Source organism: Acipenser ruthenus, chromosome 17 (assembly GCF_902713425.1).
Source record: "Acipenser ruthenus chromosome 17, fAciRut3.2 maternal haplotype, whole genome shotgun sequence".
Classification (NCBI taxonomy): domain Eukaryota; kingdom Metazoa; phylum Chordata; class Actinopteri; order Acipenseriformes; family Acipenseridae; genus Acipenser; species Acipenser ruthenus.
Window position 1 is genome coordinate 31,903,352 of NC_081205.1, and position 18,325 is coordinate 31,921,676.

The window sequence follows — 18,325 nt, forward strand, 5'->3', positions numbered from 1 at the left end:
ACTCGCAGCACACACCCATAAGCAAATACTGTACAGCAATGCCCGGTGGCTGTTATTGAGTCACAATTACATTTTGAGATGTCACATTCTGTTTTCACAAGCGGAGGTGGGGTGGGGTGGGGTGGGGTGGGGTTTGCTAATGATTACAAATGTCTTGAGCCATTTCTCAGCATATTCAGATGACATCCATCATGAAAATATGTTACTTTAAAATAGAATTAATCTTTATCTAAATATATAAAGAGGGCGATGAATGAAACCTCTCGTGATTGTGAATTGTACCAACAACAACACTGGCACTGGCAAAGTATTTCACAGTGATACACACTTAATGATAACAATAATACTAATCATCATAATCATAATTCTGATCATAATAAAAAAGCTCTCTGTCAGTTGGTGGTTGTCACTCCCTTGCTCTGAAGAAAAGTTTGGTTTGCAACAATAAATGACAAGTGATGTCAGAGCCATGGGCAATGAGGCAGTAGCTGAAATACCTCCTCAAAAGAGCCTGATAAAAGCAATCAGAATGTCCTCATAACCAGGCCATGGTGCTATTACTGCTGGCCTCGATGTAAGAGTATGTCTCAGAATAGCATTTAGTTGTTTACCTATTTCCAATGTAGGACTGATTATTAGGCCTTGACACAATTTTTAAAAACCTACAGCGAATCTTCATGGCCAGTTTCTGCTGACATACATTTTGAACAAAGCATTGCTGCCCTTGCAAAGCTATTGTTCCAACTTGGAACTGGATGTGTCACCGAACATTCTGTATGTCAAAGAAATCTGAAGGAGTGGGATCACTGATGAGGGTCATTCTACTATACAGGGGGTCCTCCCATGCACAAAGCATTTCCGCAGATTGCGTTTGCCTGCCTTGTTTTTTGGTTTTATGAATGAAAGGCAATTTAATGAATTAGAAAACAGGTGTATATTTTCAATACAAACAATGAATTCACTCAAACTTACTAAGCAGCTTAGATAGTAACTTTTAAAAGTTTACTATTGTAAAAGCAAAGCAAAGTGTACTGTAATAAAGCATAGTGAAAGCATAGCAAAACATAGGTATGCATTGTAAAGAATAGTGAGGTATGGTAAAGCATATTAAAAAACACGGCAAACCAGGCTATACTAAGGTAAATGCATAGTATAGCCATGGGAAAAGCGTGAGAAAACTGCAAAAATTCTGTGCAAAAACACCTTGGTAAAATTTTATAAGGGGTAAGCTTGCATAAATCCTATCAGTATACACAGCATACAATTGAAACATTACAACTGAAGCACTCAAGAAGGAGTTTGCAGATTCATTTTGCAGAGCAGATTATTGGAATGAAGGCTGTTGCTTTGTTTCAGGCTGATATGTCTGCAGTGCCAGAAGAAGCCAGTCCACTCTAGCAGCTCTGCGTTCATCACCATCTACAGCTTTCTGGGGAACATGTGCAACACCCTGGGAGCCCTCTTAGCAAAACAGCTCACTGTACAGGTACAGTACCTGAGAAAGCTCTCATTCACTGTTCTATTATTTAATAAGTGGATCTCTACATGACCAGGGCTCGTGGTTTCTAGCCCTAACCTCCTCCATTATCCACTGATGTCTTTCCTCTTTGTTTCAATTCTAGGTCTACCAGAGCCTACTTGACCGCTGTAGACATTCTTTACTTCATCCTCATTTTCTTCCCTGTCTGTAAATGAGAGACTTCAACCAGTGGAGGTACAGTATGTGTGAATGGAAATAAACAATCAGCTACAGGGGCTAATTCAGGTGATCCAGGGTGAAATGGGAGCAGTGCCTTGATTTCCACTGGCAGTAGTCCCAGGTTCAAAGCACTTTCAGTTGGGACTAGGAGAGGAAGGAACAGGGGCTGGCTTGCTGTATGAATATGTTCCATCAACACAGAGTTGTGTATGTGATGCGATTCAAGTGCTCTGTATGGTCTCTGAGGTATAGGGGACAACCCTGAAAATGAATCTTACTGTGATTTGAATCGTTTCGTTTCACGTTCAGGAAGCAGGAAGAAACTCAAGAAGAGGAGGAGGAAGAGGAATGTGTTTGCCGTCACACTGCCCCTTGCTGTGGGATCAGGGTACTACATCTCAAAGAACACATTTCAAAGCAAGCCCTTTGAGAACGATTTTCACAGGACCGGGAGACGCCTGCTAACCACATTTCTGCAGGTAACTGAGTCACACTTCTTAGTATTATGACTTGTATTACTAATATTTAGTTTTCCAATTTTAAATACATAATAATCACTTCTCCGGTGTCAGATAAGAGCTAGGAACAAAAAATAAATTCAATAAACCTGCTTAACAGTGCCGAGCCTTGTGGACACAATTGCAGGTAAGAGCAGGATCTGACAGGCACATGGTTATTACAGTTCCACTAGGAAAGGAATCACAGTGGATGGCAGTGCCTCCTAATGGTCATTATGTAGAATTGCAGATGGCAATAGGAGGTTCAGAGACTCGCATACATTTGTTTCATTTTATAAACCTTCCTGCAGATTTGTATTGTCACAAACACCAAACACTGAATCTGAAGGAGCTAGGTTAAGCAGACAAGATTTCTCACTAATGCCTTCAAGGAACATGACTTTATTCCAAGGGTCTTAACAAACAACACGACACGACTGAGGCATTTGCTGCAGTGTTTTATCTGCTTCACTACAGTTCTTATCAGTTTTAACTTTGATATTTGTCTCTGCACAACATGATATCCCATTGCTTTATCAGACCTGTACTAGTTTAGGATCTCGTGTGTGGTTTCTCTTCTCAGGATAACACAGAAATCCTGGGCTATGCACTGGGCTTGGTGGGGTTCATCATCTGCTGGACGGCTAAGTTTTCTCACATCTCCAGAGCAGTGAGTAGCATCTGACTTGTATATGCTGTTGTTTGTTCTGCATGTGTGAAAACAACTTCTGATTGTTCTGTTTATTGCATATCCACACCTCTATGGGCAAAGCAATCTGTATGCAGATCAAATAATAGAAACCTATTATTGAATTTTTTTTTTTTTTAAATCATAGTTTACACTTACTCGGCCCATCTTAAAAGGGTTTTCTGTTGCTTTAACTTAAAATCCCGACTGCATTGACATTATATATATATAATGACTAGCGCCTAAATGTAAGGGGCTTTACAGTAGTTAAAAATGACATTTAAAATAATAATTGTGTTTTACAATTTAATACTAAATTAAAAATGTGGGCAAGATGTACTTCTTTTATAGTCCCACAGGTGGCAGTATTGTATAATACACAAACAGATAGATACAAATTACAGCTGAATTGGACCTTTTGCTGTATATCATGTTTACTGCTTTATGGGAATGTTTTTGGATTATAACTTAATAACTATTAACATGTTAACAAATGTGTTTCATTATTTGTTGACAGTTACTATAGTTGTTATTAAATGAGTCGATCATATCGGTGAAAAGGGTTTCAATTTGTTCAGGCATTTTAAAAGACAACAGCATATAGGAACCTAGTAATTATAAACAACCATCATCAAAATAAAATAAAAAAGAATATTTGGGCGTTTGTAAATCAGCTAAAGTAAAATAAAGCATGACCCAAAACCTTTTAATAATTGAATAATTTTATATTAGCAGAAGAGAATCCTAGCTTTTCTAGAACTGCCTCCCTCGTGAGATGGCATTCCTGTTTTAGACTTGTCCCTGTCCAGACAGGCCGAGTCACACTTTCTTGACACGTTGCCTTCTATCTCATAGTAGGACTAGTGCATGTAAAAGAAGAGCAGCACCCCTGAGCCTAAAGTCTCTCAGACCCTTGTTACAGGGGCCAGACTTGATCAAGTTTAATTCCAAAAAGAAATGCCCTCGTAATAAAATGAGCACTGAAATATTCGCTATCTTGGATCCTCTACTAAGTTTGCATAGCCCTGTCACATGGACCTCTGCCTGCAGTTGAATGAATGGCTTCAGGGTGCGCTGACCAGAGCAGACCCAGTTGTCTCCTGTTTCTCTAAGCTGTGAATGATGATATTCTCTGTTCTTTTCAATCGTGTTAGATCCTCTTTGTTTAGTTCTGTTGATTTGTTTTCTTATTCCACAGCAAAATTATTTGGAAGCCCTAAACAGAGAACACGTATGGAACCTTATAGTTTTACATTGCATGTGTTTTGTCTGGTACTGTAGCATGTAATGGGGTGCAGTGGGGGTGCACTGTATAGCCCCCCAGCTTATGAGTTGCAATTCCTTGGAGAAATGCACTTTGTATTTTATATAGAAACTGGAATGTATTATCAGAGATAGCGGCCAGGGTAAATGTTATATCTAGGATTGTGTGAACAGTGATCAACATCAATTATGCCAGTGGCTCAACATCAATGGTGGAGGAACAATCTGTCTGCAGTATTCAAATATATGCACCAAAAAAAGAAACAAATGCATTTGAAATGTTTGTCATTACCTACCTACCTACCTTCACTCCATCTGCACTCAGTGGTTCTTCACCTGAGCCGCATAGTGTACTGGAAAAGCCCCCTCCCCCCACTTCCGCTTACACAATCCAGTAACCCTGCTAGGTGAGTGCTATGAGATCCACAGTGAGCCATTCCGCTCCAGGCTTTCTGCCTCCTCCTGGTGTTGAACTGTACCCCAGCTAACACTGCTGTGAGTTACCCCTCCCCACCTCACAAGCACAGATTACATCAGTGTACAATGATGTGTCCCCAACTCCCTCTGCGAGCTTCTACTGGGAGCCAGTAGCTGGTGAGGATCTGGGATTACAAAGAAAGGGTTGGGCATGTATTAAATAGGCAGGGTCTGTGGGGGATTGAGCATTCTCTACTTCTATTTTGGGTATTGTGTTTAGAAATGACTAGCTAACGTTGGCATGTCTCACGAGTGGTTACATTAAGAGCTGGCCACACCTCACAGCAACAAAATACAAAAACTCATCCAAAACAAAACACTGCTTAGAAGTACACGTCTAACTCTCTGCTGTGCATTCTAATCTACACGTCTAACCCTCTGCTGTGCATTCTGATCTACACGTCTAACTCTTTGCTGTGCTTTCTGACCTACACGTCTAACTCTGCTGTGCATTCTGATCTACACGTCTAACTTTCTGCTGTGCATTCCATGCAAAGGATTTTGAGTTCTTTAAGTTTTGTGTTAAGTAACAACCATTCTCAATAATAATTTGTTGGAACATGTCAGATACACCAACCCATATGCTCAATATTCAGTTCTACAAATATCAATATATAGTTCAGTTATAGTTATTCAGTTGATCTAAATATTTCTGTATTAAACATTGCCATCTTTTAAATAAAACAGAGCCTTACTCCCCTGACACTTTTCAAGACAAAAAACTATTTTTTAAATAAACTTATTACAAAAGGGCTCTTTTTAAAGGCGCGTTATTAAGACTGTTTGGATCAATTGAATATACCCCCAATCTGAATTAGAATTTATGATGTAATGAGGGGATTTCTGAATGATTTCATTTGAAGAAAATCCTGTCTGATTGAGTCCCAAGGTTAAGTAAAGGTTACATATCTTGCTATAGAAACGAGAAACTTTGAAGACTGTGTGGTTGACTTGGAACACAGCAGGATATTTAACTCGTGGAATTTCAGCTTTCACTATTGTTAAATGAGGATTCCACTATAAAGCACTGTACAAGTTAAGATGTGTGAGTCTGTGATGTCCCGCATTCTAGCGAGCTGGTGTTTTCACCTTGTTTCTTTTTTGCAGTGGGACTTTGAAGACGTGACTGAAGATTGGAGCAAAGATAAGAGGCCACAGAACGTGGGTGTGTCCCAGGAGGTCTTCCCCATCCAGGACTGGACAAGCCTGCCCCTGGACAACTCTGTCATCCAAACAGAATCTGACTTCTGGTTCTGTCATGGAAATGTCGAAATGACGGAGGCGAGAGCTGCTGCCATCTTGGCTGACTATGAGAGGGAGAATCGAAGAAGTGGAAAATGAAGGGGAGGGGTGGAGGGGGGGTTCTAGTTTTATACATAAATAAGACATGCATCCCGAATGTGTCCTTCATGGAGAGAAGAGGACCAAGGTGTACAATTTTAGCTTTCAGCTTGTTAGCCAAATGACTGTGACAAGCCATTTAATAGAAGTGCTGGGACTCCCTAGCTGGCTCACGGATTTAAAGTGCTCTGGAATAGGATTTATTCCGGCAACCTGTTTCATTTAACAGGGACCTATCGTATTGGTGACTGGGAGGAACTGGTTTTGACTTTCAAGGCTTTTTTATTATTTTGTAAAAAAAAAAAAAAGGCTACAGTGGGTTTAAGTGTCAGTTGATGCACTTTAAAAAACATAGTTTTGATGCCTGGATGGTATGCAAAGAGAGACTGTAGGAATGGAATTAAGACTCCTATTGCATAGCAGTTTCACCCATTTCAGGTTTTAATATGTACTTGCTTAGCCGCAGTGTGTAGGTAACAAGCTCAGGTGTGTCTTATTAAACTCATAGTAAAACCAGGAATGGATCAGACTGCTATGCAGTGGGAGTCTTAGTTCCATCCCTGTACTGTAGCACCATATACTATAGCTGTGAAGTCATTTATCTGGGGACTTGTGTAGGATTGAATTACCTAGTATATGGCCTAGGCTTTATATTTCCTGCATCTATGACTGTGTTGTTTTTGGCTTTCCTTTTGTCACAGAAATAAAACCAAAATCTTTCATCTAACTAACGCTGGTGAATGGTCGAGTCCAGTGATTCCTCCTGAAAGACCATCATCAATAATCACAAATCATGTGAAGATGCAAAGGCATGTACCAGGGGGAATTGGAGCTTTCTCATTTGAGCCACAGCAAGCACTTTGATGAGCTGAAACAAACAAGACTTTCTATCTAAGGGTTCAGAGATTAGGGCCCACTTTTTTTTCTTTTCTTTTTTCCTTGCTCCATACTCAGCACTTTGTAAAAACATTGTGTCCTTATTTCCTTTGTTTTTATGCACCATACTAAATAATAAGTTCCCAATAGAACTGTCTTGATTGGGACCGGTTCCCTGACCTACTGTATCAGAGGGTCGTTAGTTTGCTTCCTTTGGACCAGCAGTCTGCTTTGTTATCAGCTCCCCGACAGAGAGCTTTCATCTCGTCATGTCAATCCTGAGTCTGATGAGAGCCGAGCCAGTCCCTCCATTACAGGGGCCCTCGCCCTCATCAATTAGTGCTGTTTAAAATCTCCCTAAAAACATTAAGAATAGAAAAGAAAAGCTATTTAGATCCATGGCTGGCCTTTGATCTCGTGGTGCCAATGAGATGTCGGAGCAATATTGAATATTCTAAGTGATGGGCAGTTAATGAACTTCCTTTCCTGTGATATATGGACAATGTGCAGATTAAAAGTACAATGTAGAGGAAATTCTTTTCCTCAATTGCATTTCCTAGAATGATTAATTTTTTTTTTTACATAAAACTATGGTAAATGCAAATTTTACAGTTTCTGCTGTCTCTCTGAAAAAAAAAGTTAATTCCAGTTACCAGTAAGTGCATAATTATCCTAAGCAAATTTACAAAATGAGGGCTGGCTCTTCTGCTCGTCCCGTTCTTAGTAGCTGGCTGATCTCAAATCTTTGTCAAGTTGTGTCTTAAAGGATCCCAATGATTTAGCATCAACAACATGGCTAGGTAACACATTACATACCCTCACCAGTCACTGGGGAAGGAAGCATCTCCTGCTTTCTGTCATAGGTCTGCCTTCACTTCATTTACAGCTCATTTACAGATGTATAATTGGGAGCAGTGCGTTTCACCTTGGCATTCTGTCGTGGGATTGAATGCAAGCTAGTTTACAAAAATCAAAAAAACTCTCAGAGCTCTCCACAGCTGTTGTGTAACAAGATGAACTACCACAGTGCAGAAACAGTTTTCACTTCTGATTTAACTAGAAATCTGTAGCGAGCCAAACACATACTAAACCATTTGGGCAAAGAGGAAGCTGGTGCCATTAACAATGCAGACGTTAGGTGCATTGTGATTGGCATTCACCGAGGGTTTACTCTCAGGGCGAGGCTTGCTCTGTCATTTTACCATTTGCCATGCTTTGTGTGTTGCAGCTTTCCTGCACGCCTTGTTAAACAGCTGTGCTTTGCTTCAACATATTATGCCATGTTTACACAGAGCGTTTCATGTTTGTGAGGAGCTGGTGAGAGACACTTGCAATGTGGTTTAGAGTGACAGTGTGCCTCTGGAAATGTGACTCATTCCATTTAATAACACAATCTGAAAATCTTACTGCTTTTTCAGCCCTGTGTGGGGATGTAAAAGCAGTTTCACATAAGTCTAATTTATCCCTTTCATTCTTTGAACTTATGCAAGTACACTAGACCATCCCTTTAGAGCAGATCATAAGCATGTAATGACTGAAGACAACAGCCTGTGGCAGTCTATCCCTAATCCTGAATAAATAACTTGTAATTAATAAATAGATTTATGGTCTTCTGAAGTTTCTTTGCAAGCTTGAGACAAAAAAAGTTATTAAACTTAATATGAAGATTGCATAGCATCCTAATTCTGCAGGTGTTACTGTATATATTATTGAAGTAGACGGCGACAGTGCTTTGTGTCACTCACAATGCTATTACTAGTACAGGCAAGGCTGACTGACAGCACCCAGAGACAGGTGCTATTTAAATACAGTACAGATCATTTAACACGGCAAATGGATTCATCCAAGTTGACTTTAAAACAGGTTTCAAGGTAAAATAAAAAATACAGCTACAACTATGAAGCTAGTGTACAAGGAGCATTGAATTGGAGGTACTACAATAATACCATTATTTATATTATAATGTTGTGTAACCATTTCACTGTGTATGGTGGTATGGTAAACTTACTTTATTTGTGTGATATAATATTTCACACAGAGCGCGACCTTATAGAATCAAAATAAAATGGACGACATAGCTTACACAAGGCGCGTTGAGACATGGTAGAAATTAATACAGACGCCATCAATACGTTTCCAGGTCCCTCCTCTCATCTGTGACAATTATACTGTAATTGCGTCACAACACTTTGCCGTTGATATCTTAGGAAGAATTGCATTACTTGTTTTGTCTTTACATAAATACTAACTCTGCCCAGGCACAGAATAATAATAATAATAATCAATATTCAATGACAAACATATGGTATCTCGGGAAATATAATCGCAGCACTAGTTTATTACAAAAAATATATGCATATATATATATATATATATATATATATATATATATATATATATATATATATATATATGCCTTGATTGATCGTATACTTAATTTAAAAAATAATCAACAGGGTTTCTTTACAACGGTAAAATAAATCAAAGCGGAAAAAAATAACCATGAGCACAATTTCTCAGGACTGTAGTTTGACTTCATTTCCTGTTGTACTGCTACTACTTCCTGCTGAGAGCAGCAACAAGGCTGTACAGGCAGCAGAGCCAGCGTTGAGCGACTTGTGTTTTGACACCTCATTCACACATTCCTTAAAGCAGCACGTTTCACACCGAATTACTCCTCAGCATGACTCTCGGGTGATAACTAAAGGGGTCCAGGTGGTTTTGGGTGAGTTGTGTATGTTTTGTTTGTGTGTTTAACGTCGTCTTTTCATGTGATCGGGCGAGTGCTGGTTGTAACAGCACCACAGCGCCTGCTCGTCTGCACTGAGTTGTGTCTCACTATTTGCGGTAGCGGTGTGTCACGTTGTACAAAGATAGGGGACATCAAACAGCGTTGTCTGTTGAGTCCACATTTCAGAAGTGTAAGACAAGGATAAGATTGATGTGTATGTCATTAAAAACCGGTATCTAAACTACCGGTTGTAGTAAATTTCTTATACAAAGGATTTTATGGCTCCCAATGTGAAATGTGTTTCAGTTTTTGTGTGTGGTTGCAAATATAATAATTATCTGTGAGGATCCGAGTAGTACTAGTGTTATTTAAACCATTCACAAATAGTCTGTTCGGATATTATTATTTACGCGCTAACTAAGCACGATGTGGTGGTGTCATGACGTTCGAAACACGGAAACGGCAAAAAAAAGGTATATTTTCAACCAAACAAAACAAAAAATACTGCCTTTCAAAAACCTTTAGATAGCTTTGTTACAAAGACAATATTTGTCTTAAGTGTTTATTTGATAAATCTCTATTTTTTTTTTACTATGTTAATATTCCGTTCGATGACACACACTTTATTGTAAGTGTGTCATGTCTGTCTTGTTCCCGGCAAAATAATTCACCCTGGCGCCATGCTAATAATAGTATTAATATGTAAATGTTATCATTCTGTACCAGTACTGTCTGTGAGAGTCGTGTGTGGTTCTCGTAGTCACTATCAGTAACAGAAACGCATGGTCCTATAGATGAGACACACACAAGGATTGGTTCTGTGTTTGTGATTCAGAATGTTCCTTTGTCTGTGAACAAGTGCAAACCCAATGTAGCTGTCAGTGTTTCAGCTTGTTTGATATTTTCAGAAAGTAGGTCAGTAAGCATTGCACCATGCTAGAGGTGCCAGAGAACACCACTGCCTTTTAATTGAAGCGGTGAGCCTACACTACCTACTGTAGCACTCCAGGTTGAGGTGGTAATTGGTCAAATTTGGAAATAGGTTCATATTTTCCAATCGCACACTGACCCCTGCAGTACATTACAAAGCAATGCCATTCACATTTTATAGACAATAATGCGAACAATTGTACTCCATGTTGAATATTCACTTCACAAAGACTGCATTTAGCAGTTAAGTACACAGAACATGGTCTTGTTTGTGGCTTAGGGGATCATATTCATGTGTGATAACATTTGTATTAAAACGAGGGTCCTGGGGGTCACAGGCTGGCTGCAGGTGTCACCCTGTGGTTTATGCAGTGCTGAAAAGGGTCACATGCAGGTCCCAGCTGCTGTGTTTATAAAGCATGGCATGCCTTGAAGTGCTGTGCTGTGCTGTGGGAGTCCTTGTTTTAATTCCTGTTAACCAATGACAGATTTGAAGCAGGTAGAGAAAATCAATAAAACCAGGTCAATCCGTTTCATTTGTATAATTTTGTATTGTTTATACTTAGATAATAATTATTTGCAATACTTTTGCCAAAGTACAAATTCGAAGGTGGGTCAAAATGTGACATTATCACGCTACTAGTGCAGTAAACACCCAAGTTGTGAACACACATTTTCCAGTTCATGCAGCTGTATAGGGGTGGACTAAAACCACCACAAATACGATATTTCTTTCAATTTCTCATGTATGCCATTTTAATTTTTTTTTTAAGTGAACCAGGAATACATTTTCCTGATGGCGCAAGAATGCGGGTCAATTCCTGTTTTTCAATTACCAATCCCAATTCCTTCTAATTGCTTTCATTTGAAGCCAATTTAATTGACTAAGAGTGACTTCCGTTTCAGTAATGTGTTGCCACTCTGAGAAACGCATTTTAACAGAATAGTGCTGATTGCAGTTTTTGATCAGTGATGTGTTGGAATTGGGAATTCATTTTTAAAAAGAGGTTGAAAGGGTTCTGCAGACTGCATTTGACATCGTACATGTATCTGCGATGCCAACTCTTGTATTCTGTTTTAATAGAAAGCAGTATAAAAATCCATATTGGACTATACGGAGCACAAGGAGGTTAAGTGACTTGCTCAGGGTCACACAATGAGTCAGTGGCTGAGGTGGGATTTGAACCGGGGACTTCCTGGTTACAAGCCCTTTTCTTTAACCACTGGACCACACAGCCTCCTAGCGCAATATTGTTAGTTTCTAACCCTGATTGGTACTGTTTTGTGTTTAAGTTTCTTAAAGGAATCGTGCTTTGTTGTTTAACTGCTCTGGTTAATAGGCAGGATACCAACTATAATCTGCGTTCCTGGGATTCTGCTAACCTGGTCGTTCCAAGGCTTGCCACATGTTTGGGTAAAATATCCTTTGCCTGTCGGCTTCCAAAAACGTGTAACTCTTTTTAACCATGATATAAAGTACATTTGATATTCTTTCTTTTAAAATGTTTTAAAAATGCTCTCTGTAAATTGTTTAGGGTTATGTAAATGTTTTGATCCTGATTAAGGATCTGTACATGTTTGGGTGAATGTCCTTTGCTTATGACTCCTATGTGATTAAGTCAGTACCACACATGATATTGTGTATGTTTGTTGACAGGACCCCCTTGTAAATGAGATCTAGGTCTCAATGGGTTAAATTCCTGTATAAATAAATACATAAAAAAAAAAAAAAATTCCATAGCTGATTCATGACGATCCATCCCATCTTGACCACATCCTGTCGCCTGATGTTGAACAACCAATCTGACTGTGCCTTCATTCTCAAAACTGTCTTAGCCCATTAGTAAACTGTTCACCTCATGATCTTGCCAGTGAGACTGTGTGGTTTATTACTCCCTTACATTCAGTGACAGTTTCCCATGTTCTGTTCATATTGTCCCGTGGTATTTTTTAATGTTTTATTTGATTGGTATTTCCTCAGGTCCTCACTAAAGTAGCACAAATGACTTGTGGTTTACACAATGTCTCTGAAAGACAACGTAACCTTTGAGTTTATTAACACAAGCAAACATTCAAAGATATCTTTATATTACTCTTAGTATTTCATCCTTTTAACCTGCCTTTTTATCAGTATTCTGTAATTATAGCTAAAGAGCTACACAGTAAAAAATAAAATAAAACATGCTTGCTGTATTAAGTACAAAGACGGACATTTCCCAAAAGTGTTTTTGATTTGCTGGCAGTGTAAACTCTCCTTTCGTTTTTACTCATTGTAGAGGACCATTTAATATGAACAATTATATTATTATTATTTATTTCTTAGCAGACGCCCTTATCCAGGGCGACTTACAATTGTTACAAGATATCACATTATACATTATTTCACATACAATTACCCATTTATACAGTTGGGTTTTTACTGGCGCAATCTAGGTAAAGTACCTTGCGCAAGGGTACAACAGCAGTGTCCCCTCACCAGGGATTGAACCCACGACCCGCCGGTCAAGAGTCCAGAGCCCTAACCACTACTCCACACTACTGCTCCACAATAACCCCTACAGTATCAGTCCAGGATATCAGCTTCTGTGTTTGGGTTACAGCAAGCAGGCCACTGAATGAACTCTCTGTCCAGTGAACACCGGGGGCGGGTTAGTCAGACGCACCAGTCAGTCTGGTGATAATCTCCCATCAGGCCTTTGTAATGGCAGATTGGCCTCTTTGTTTCTCTTCCTTTGCTAGGCAGCAGCATATGGTACCTGTCTTTTTGTATTGTCATTCTTGGTCTCATACTGTAGCATGGAGAGGGTAAAAATGGCTTTCACCTCCCTGCAACCCTGCCTTTTTTCACCTCTCACAGAAAAGTACAGTTTATTCTTGGATAGAAGTTTAAACTTCTGTCCAAGAATAAGAATTAAATAAATCATTATTAGGGCTTACCATTTAGTACATCTTGCTCTACCCTTTCATTAAATATTGAAAATTGCTGGACGAAATGTAGTTTTGGACACATAATGTATTTTTCACTGACATTTTTTAAAACATTTTCCGTTATTTTATATGGGGGGAAAAAATTGCATCCTCATATGAGGTCATCATGCATCTGTGTCTTCCATGTGTCCCCATATAAAGACTAGCGAGAGTGGTGGTGTTGTTGTTGTTGTTATTATTTTTTTAATCCGTCAGGTCGCCATGCATGTAAGGGTTGAATGGTAATAACTTGGGAATGCTCTTAAGCGTGGGGATCATAGTTGCTCAGTTTAACAGTGACAAGCAGTCAGATTATCTTACTATCTAAAATAAACATCCATAACGACAAAATGCAAAGCTGCATTCACGTGTCTGAGTTTATACTACTGTATAAGAGAGGTCAATTATTACCTTATTGAATTCCTTCAGGCAAGTACATAGATTGCATTTTTCTTAACCAACAGTGGGGAAATTACATGTTAAAACATAATTGACTAGCATTGTCATAATCTAGGAATGCAAGCCTTCGTTGATATAAATACTGTAATAAATGAACATTTCATGCCTGAAATGCGATAACGATCAAACATTGAGACTGAAGTCTTTTTTTCACATTTCAATACCAATAAAACTTGAGTGATCAGAGTTTCCTTTAGAGATCACGATGCTGGAGATTTCGAACTTGGATAATGTTACTGTAACACGAAAGCTCAAGATTTATTTATTTTTTCTTTCTTCAGTTTGTCAGACTGAGTCTAGCCAGAGCCAGGTGAAAGGAAAACTGCTCTGCTACGTAGGGAAGATACTGCGCTGTAGCTGTTGTGTCCTTGGATTGCTGAGTAGAGACATCTACATTACTTGGGATGACCCTCCCACTTCCCCAGTGCAAATTTCTCCAGTGAGACCCATCAGCAGAGATCAGATAAGCACAGCTCAGAAAGTGCTGACCTGAAGCTGCCCCCAGCGCTCGCACATCCACACCTCTGCAGCAGCTGTGCGTTGAGGCGGAAGTGTGATGCTGAGGGTAAGATGGGTTTAAGAGAGACTTCTAATGCTCAGTCAGGGGTGGACAATCATAGTCCTGGAGGGCTATTCCACTCCTTTGTTCCAACCCTGTTCTTTAATTGAACCAATTAAACCTCTGTCAAGACCCTGAAGTAGTTAATCATCACATTTTACCTGGAGTGGAATAGTCCTCCTGGACTGAATGGACACCCCTGATTGCAAGTGCTGTGAACAGTTGTGTACAGTATTGTACTTGTTGTTTCAGGAGTTCACAAAATGGGTCTGCAGGAATAGGAATAAGACTCCCATTGCATAACAGTTTGATCCATTCCTGGTTTTACTGTGAGTTTAATAAGACACCACTGAGCTTGTTACACTGTTGCTTATCAAGCTCGTAGTAAACCCTGGAATTGGTGAAACTGCTTTGCAATAGGCATCTTATTTCCATCCCTGGGTCTGTATGGTTTGTTTGTTTTTAAAAATACGAAGGTTTAAGATGTTTTTTATGCAGGTATACAGTGGCAGGCTTGGTACTGTGGAAGAATTAGGTTGCCATTTTTGTATGTTTTGAAATCAATACAGTATTTCCAGAATTGCAGATGGCTGCTTCCCCAAGGCAGGGAGGTGCTGTTTTAGTCTTTGTCTTGACATGCATTGATTGATTGCTCAAGAAATACGGAAGTTCACAACCTGATTTATTTATTTGTGTTATTATTATTATTATTATTATTATTATTAAACTTGCACTCCTTACTATAGCTTTTAGGTTATTTTCAGCATGCAAACAATGCAAATTCTTTGTTCCAGAAAGTTCACTGAATCTGTTGTGGAGAGCTGGATCAGGATATCTGAGGGTATCTCCGCTGCGTCTGTGCATGCCCATAACCCCACCCCCCACCCTCGCATGCGCTGGAGTCACGGCACTGTGCAGTAATTGTACACCACAACTTTTCAAAACAAAGCCAGCATGATGGGCTGCCAGCAGCTGTACAATTGGGGTTTTATCTTCTGCTTCGCACTAGTTTTTCCTGCCAAGAGCATTGACTATAAACGCTGTAGCCGTTTCCCATTGTGAGTACCACTGATGTAAATCAGTCGTTATACTGTACTGCTGCTCTCTGTAGAACAAATATTTTAACATCATCAAGAGTTTGAATTGAACCCCTTTCCTACCGGCCCCAAACCACTTGAGCTGTACCTACGGGTTAAAAACACAACTCTCCCTCTCTCTCTTCTTTGAGGCTGTGCCAGTGTTGTTTTGGTGCCTTGCTGTAAAATCTCCCGACACAGTGTGAGCCGTTTAACTGCCGCCAGGTAGTGTTTGCTCGTCAAGCCCCAGCGCCGCTCTGAACTAAGTGAAGCTATTCTGCTTATTTTACACACCTGACCGCTTACTAGGATGGGATCAAAAAAACATCTTTATCCAGTGCTCACAGTATGATGAAGTGCTGTTGAGTAAAAATAGCAACAGCTGTGAAATTCCCTCAGACTGCTTGAAGCAGCAAAACTAGACTGCTGCAGAAAAAAGGAAAGGGAAGAGATATTTGAAAACTGCAGGCATGAACTTGAACTGTAGGACGAGGGAAAGTAGAAATCGATCAAACTTTTTTGTGCTCTGTTTAATTTGCATGAACTTTTAATTTACCTTGGGCCTTCGTACAGATGGAATTCCTGCATAGCTTATCTGCTCTGGGGCAGCAGTGTGGAGTAGTGGTTAGGGCTCTGGACTCTTGACCAGAGGGTCGTGGGTTCAATCTCAGGTGGGGGACACTGCTGCTGTACCCTTGAGCAAGGTACTTTACCTAGATTGCTCCAGTAAAAAAAAAAAAACTGTATAAATGGGTAATTGTTTGTAAAAATAATGTGTAAAAAAATAATGTAATTGTATGTAAAATAATGTGATATCATGTAACAATTGTAAGTCGCCCTGGATAAGGGCGTCTGCTAAGAAATAAATAATAATAATAATAATAATAATAATCTGCTCACTAAGTCTGTTTACATGGTTCTTTCTTTTTACAGCTGTTGAATAAATCCTGGAAGAGATGTAGTAATATCTGAGCTCCTATAACATGGAATCAAGGTTCCTACATTTGTTTTTTGGTTTTTTTTACAGTCGCTTTTATTCCCAGTGCTGCAAAAACAAGCCACTGGGAATCCTTAATAGACACCCCTGAAAACAGAACAAAAGCATAAAATCACGACCTGCTTCCTTGCTCCCTCCGGCTTGTGTAAGACACTGCACAGATTATGCAATAGAAGTTGAGTGGTTGAAGTAATAACGTTTTCCTGCTGCGGATCTTTACAGCATGTCAGGTTGTGTGCTGTATTACTTAACGATGTACTGTTATGTAACGTGTTGATTAACCACACTGCTCTACTAATCCAGAAACGTGATCTGCCTGCAAGTCTCCATTTTCTTTTGTTTTGTTGTTGCTAATTTTACAGCCTTTCCCCTCCTGGGCTCCCACGCTGTTACTGCACTCTGCCATCTCCCAGAAATCATTCCCTTTCCAGGGAATAGCGTGTCGCATTATCAGATCAAGCCTTTTGACTCTTGACCCTTAAGTGAAATTCACATACAGTTACAAAGCTGTCGGTCATGGTGGTCGAGGTTGGAAGAAGTAGTTTGCAGTTCTTTAAGAAGTTTTAGATGGTGTTAGAATAAAGGATTACAGTATGCAGGATTATAACCTTCCTCGAGACAAACTCCCCAATTACTTTACTGGATTAGGCGTAACGCACAACTAAATCTGAAACTAATTCTGGCAGTGTCTGTGTGTATGTGTGAGAACAGAGCTGCTGTTGGCAGCGATACTGTAAGACAACCACTACTAAATTGTCATTACATGGGGTAAACAATAGTTGAAGCTGTTGGTGCTTGTTATTCTGAGTTCTCAGTTTTTCTTGATTTCATGAAAGTGCTTGCACTGTTTTCATTAAAAGAAAAAAAAAAATTTGCGAACTTTCTACAGTAACATCGTACTATAGTGTAAAGTTAGTACAGCAATCTCGCGGAGTTGGTGTGCTTTACTAAATGGGTATGAGCAGCTCTAGCATTTTATAAGCATTTTCTCACCCAATAATAAAAGGTTTCCCCCAGTCAATATACGTCTGTACTGAACTGTACTATACTGTAGGTCAGATCCCAGCCCGACAGAAAAAGCTGTTTGACTGAAAGCTAATTATTGAGTTCACCCGAGTCTCGCACCTGACTTGACTGTAAAATCGGATTGGAATCCTGTTTTGGTAACTGGGTAAAGGCCAAGCAAGTTGGCCTAAACCAGGTATCCGAACGCTGAGTTTTTTTACTTCCGTTTATTCTGCATTGGAATAGGTGTTGCAAGTTATGGATTAAAATTGAACCTCCATGAATTTTTCAATTCTTTTAAGTACTGTTAAACCTGATTTTTAGTTAGTGAGGTCATTATAGACAGTTTGTTATTGAGTATATAAAAAAAAAAGAGAATAATCCAACTGTGGCAGGGCGAAAGCCCTAAATGTAAAGTGGGGGTGTTGGGAATATAGCCAAAAAGCCTAGAGGAAAGCATATTGTGGAGTGGTCTCGTTTTATGCCCAGTACATTTTATAAGACAAGTTTGACCTAAAAGCTTTCAAGAGATCTGCAGGCTGCGGTTATTATATTGTCTGCTGAGTGTGTCGCTTAACAGGGAACAAAAGCCCTTATTATAATAGATTGAGATTAGGAAAGGAAGTGATAAAAAAGCGTATTGATCTTAAAGCATAGTGAGAACAAAATTCCTTTCCTCCTGAAGTTTCCACGAATTCATGCGAGCGCCATGATGTCATTCTCATTGTTAAGGGTTCAGGGCTTCACTTTGCACATGATG

At 39.5% G+C, this 18,325-nt stretch overlaps 1 protein-coding gene and 1 long non-coding RNA gene across 4 annotated transcripts in view; both read left to right on the forward strand.

The window, feature by feature from the left end:
• Nucleotides 1-119: 119 nt before the first annotated feature.
• Nucleotides 120-7,526, forward strand: LOC131697989 (uncharacterized). Its single transcript, XR_009307598.1, has 5 exons — nucleotides 120-1,486; nucleotides 1,623-1,714; nucleotides 2,009-2,178; nucleotides 2,780-2,866; nucleotides 5,732-7,526. It is a non-coding gene; the product is annotated as an uncharacterized LOC131697989 (long non-coding RNA).
• Nucleotides 7,527-9,356: 1,830 nt separating this feature from the next.
• LOC117423401 (polyamine-transporting ATPase 13A3-like) overlaps nucleotides 9,357-18,325 on the forward strand; it is a 37,792-nt gene continuing 28,823 nt past the window's right edge. For all 3 annotated transcript variants that reach the window (XM_034039097.3, XM_034039100.3, XM_034039098.3), the window contains exon 1: nucleotides 9,357-9,566. The gene's annotated coding sequence lies outside the window, so the exon portion shown is untranslated. The remainder of the gene's footprint in view (nucleotides 9,567-18,325) is intronic.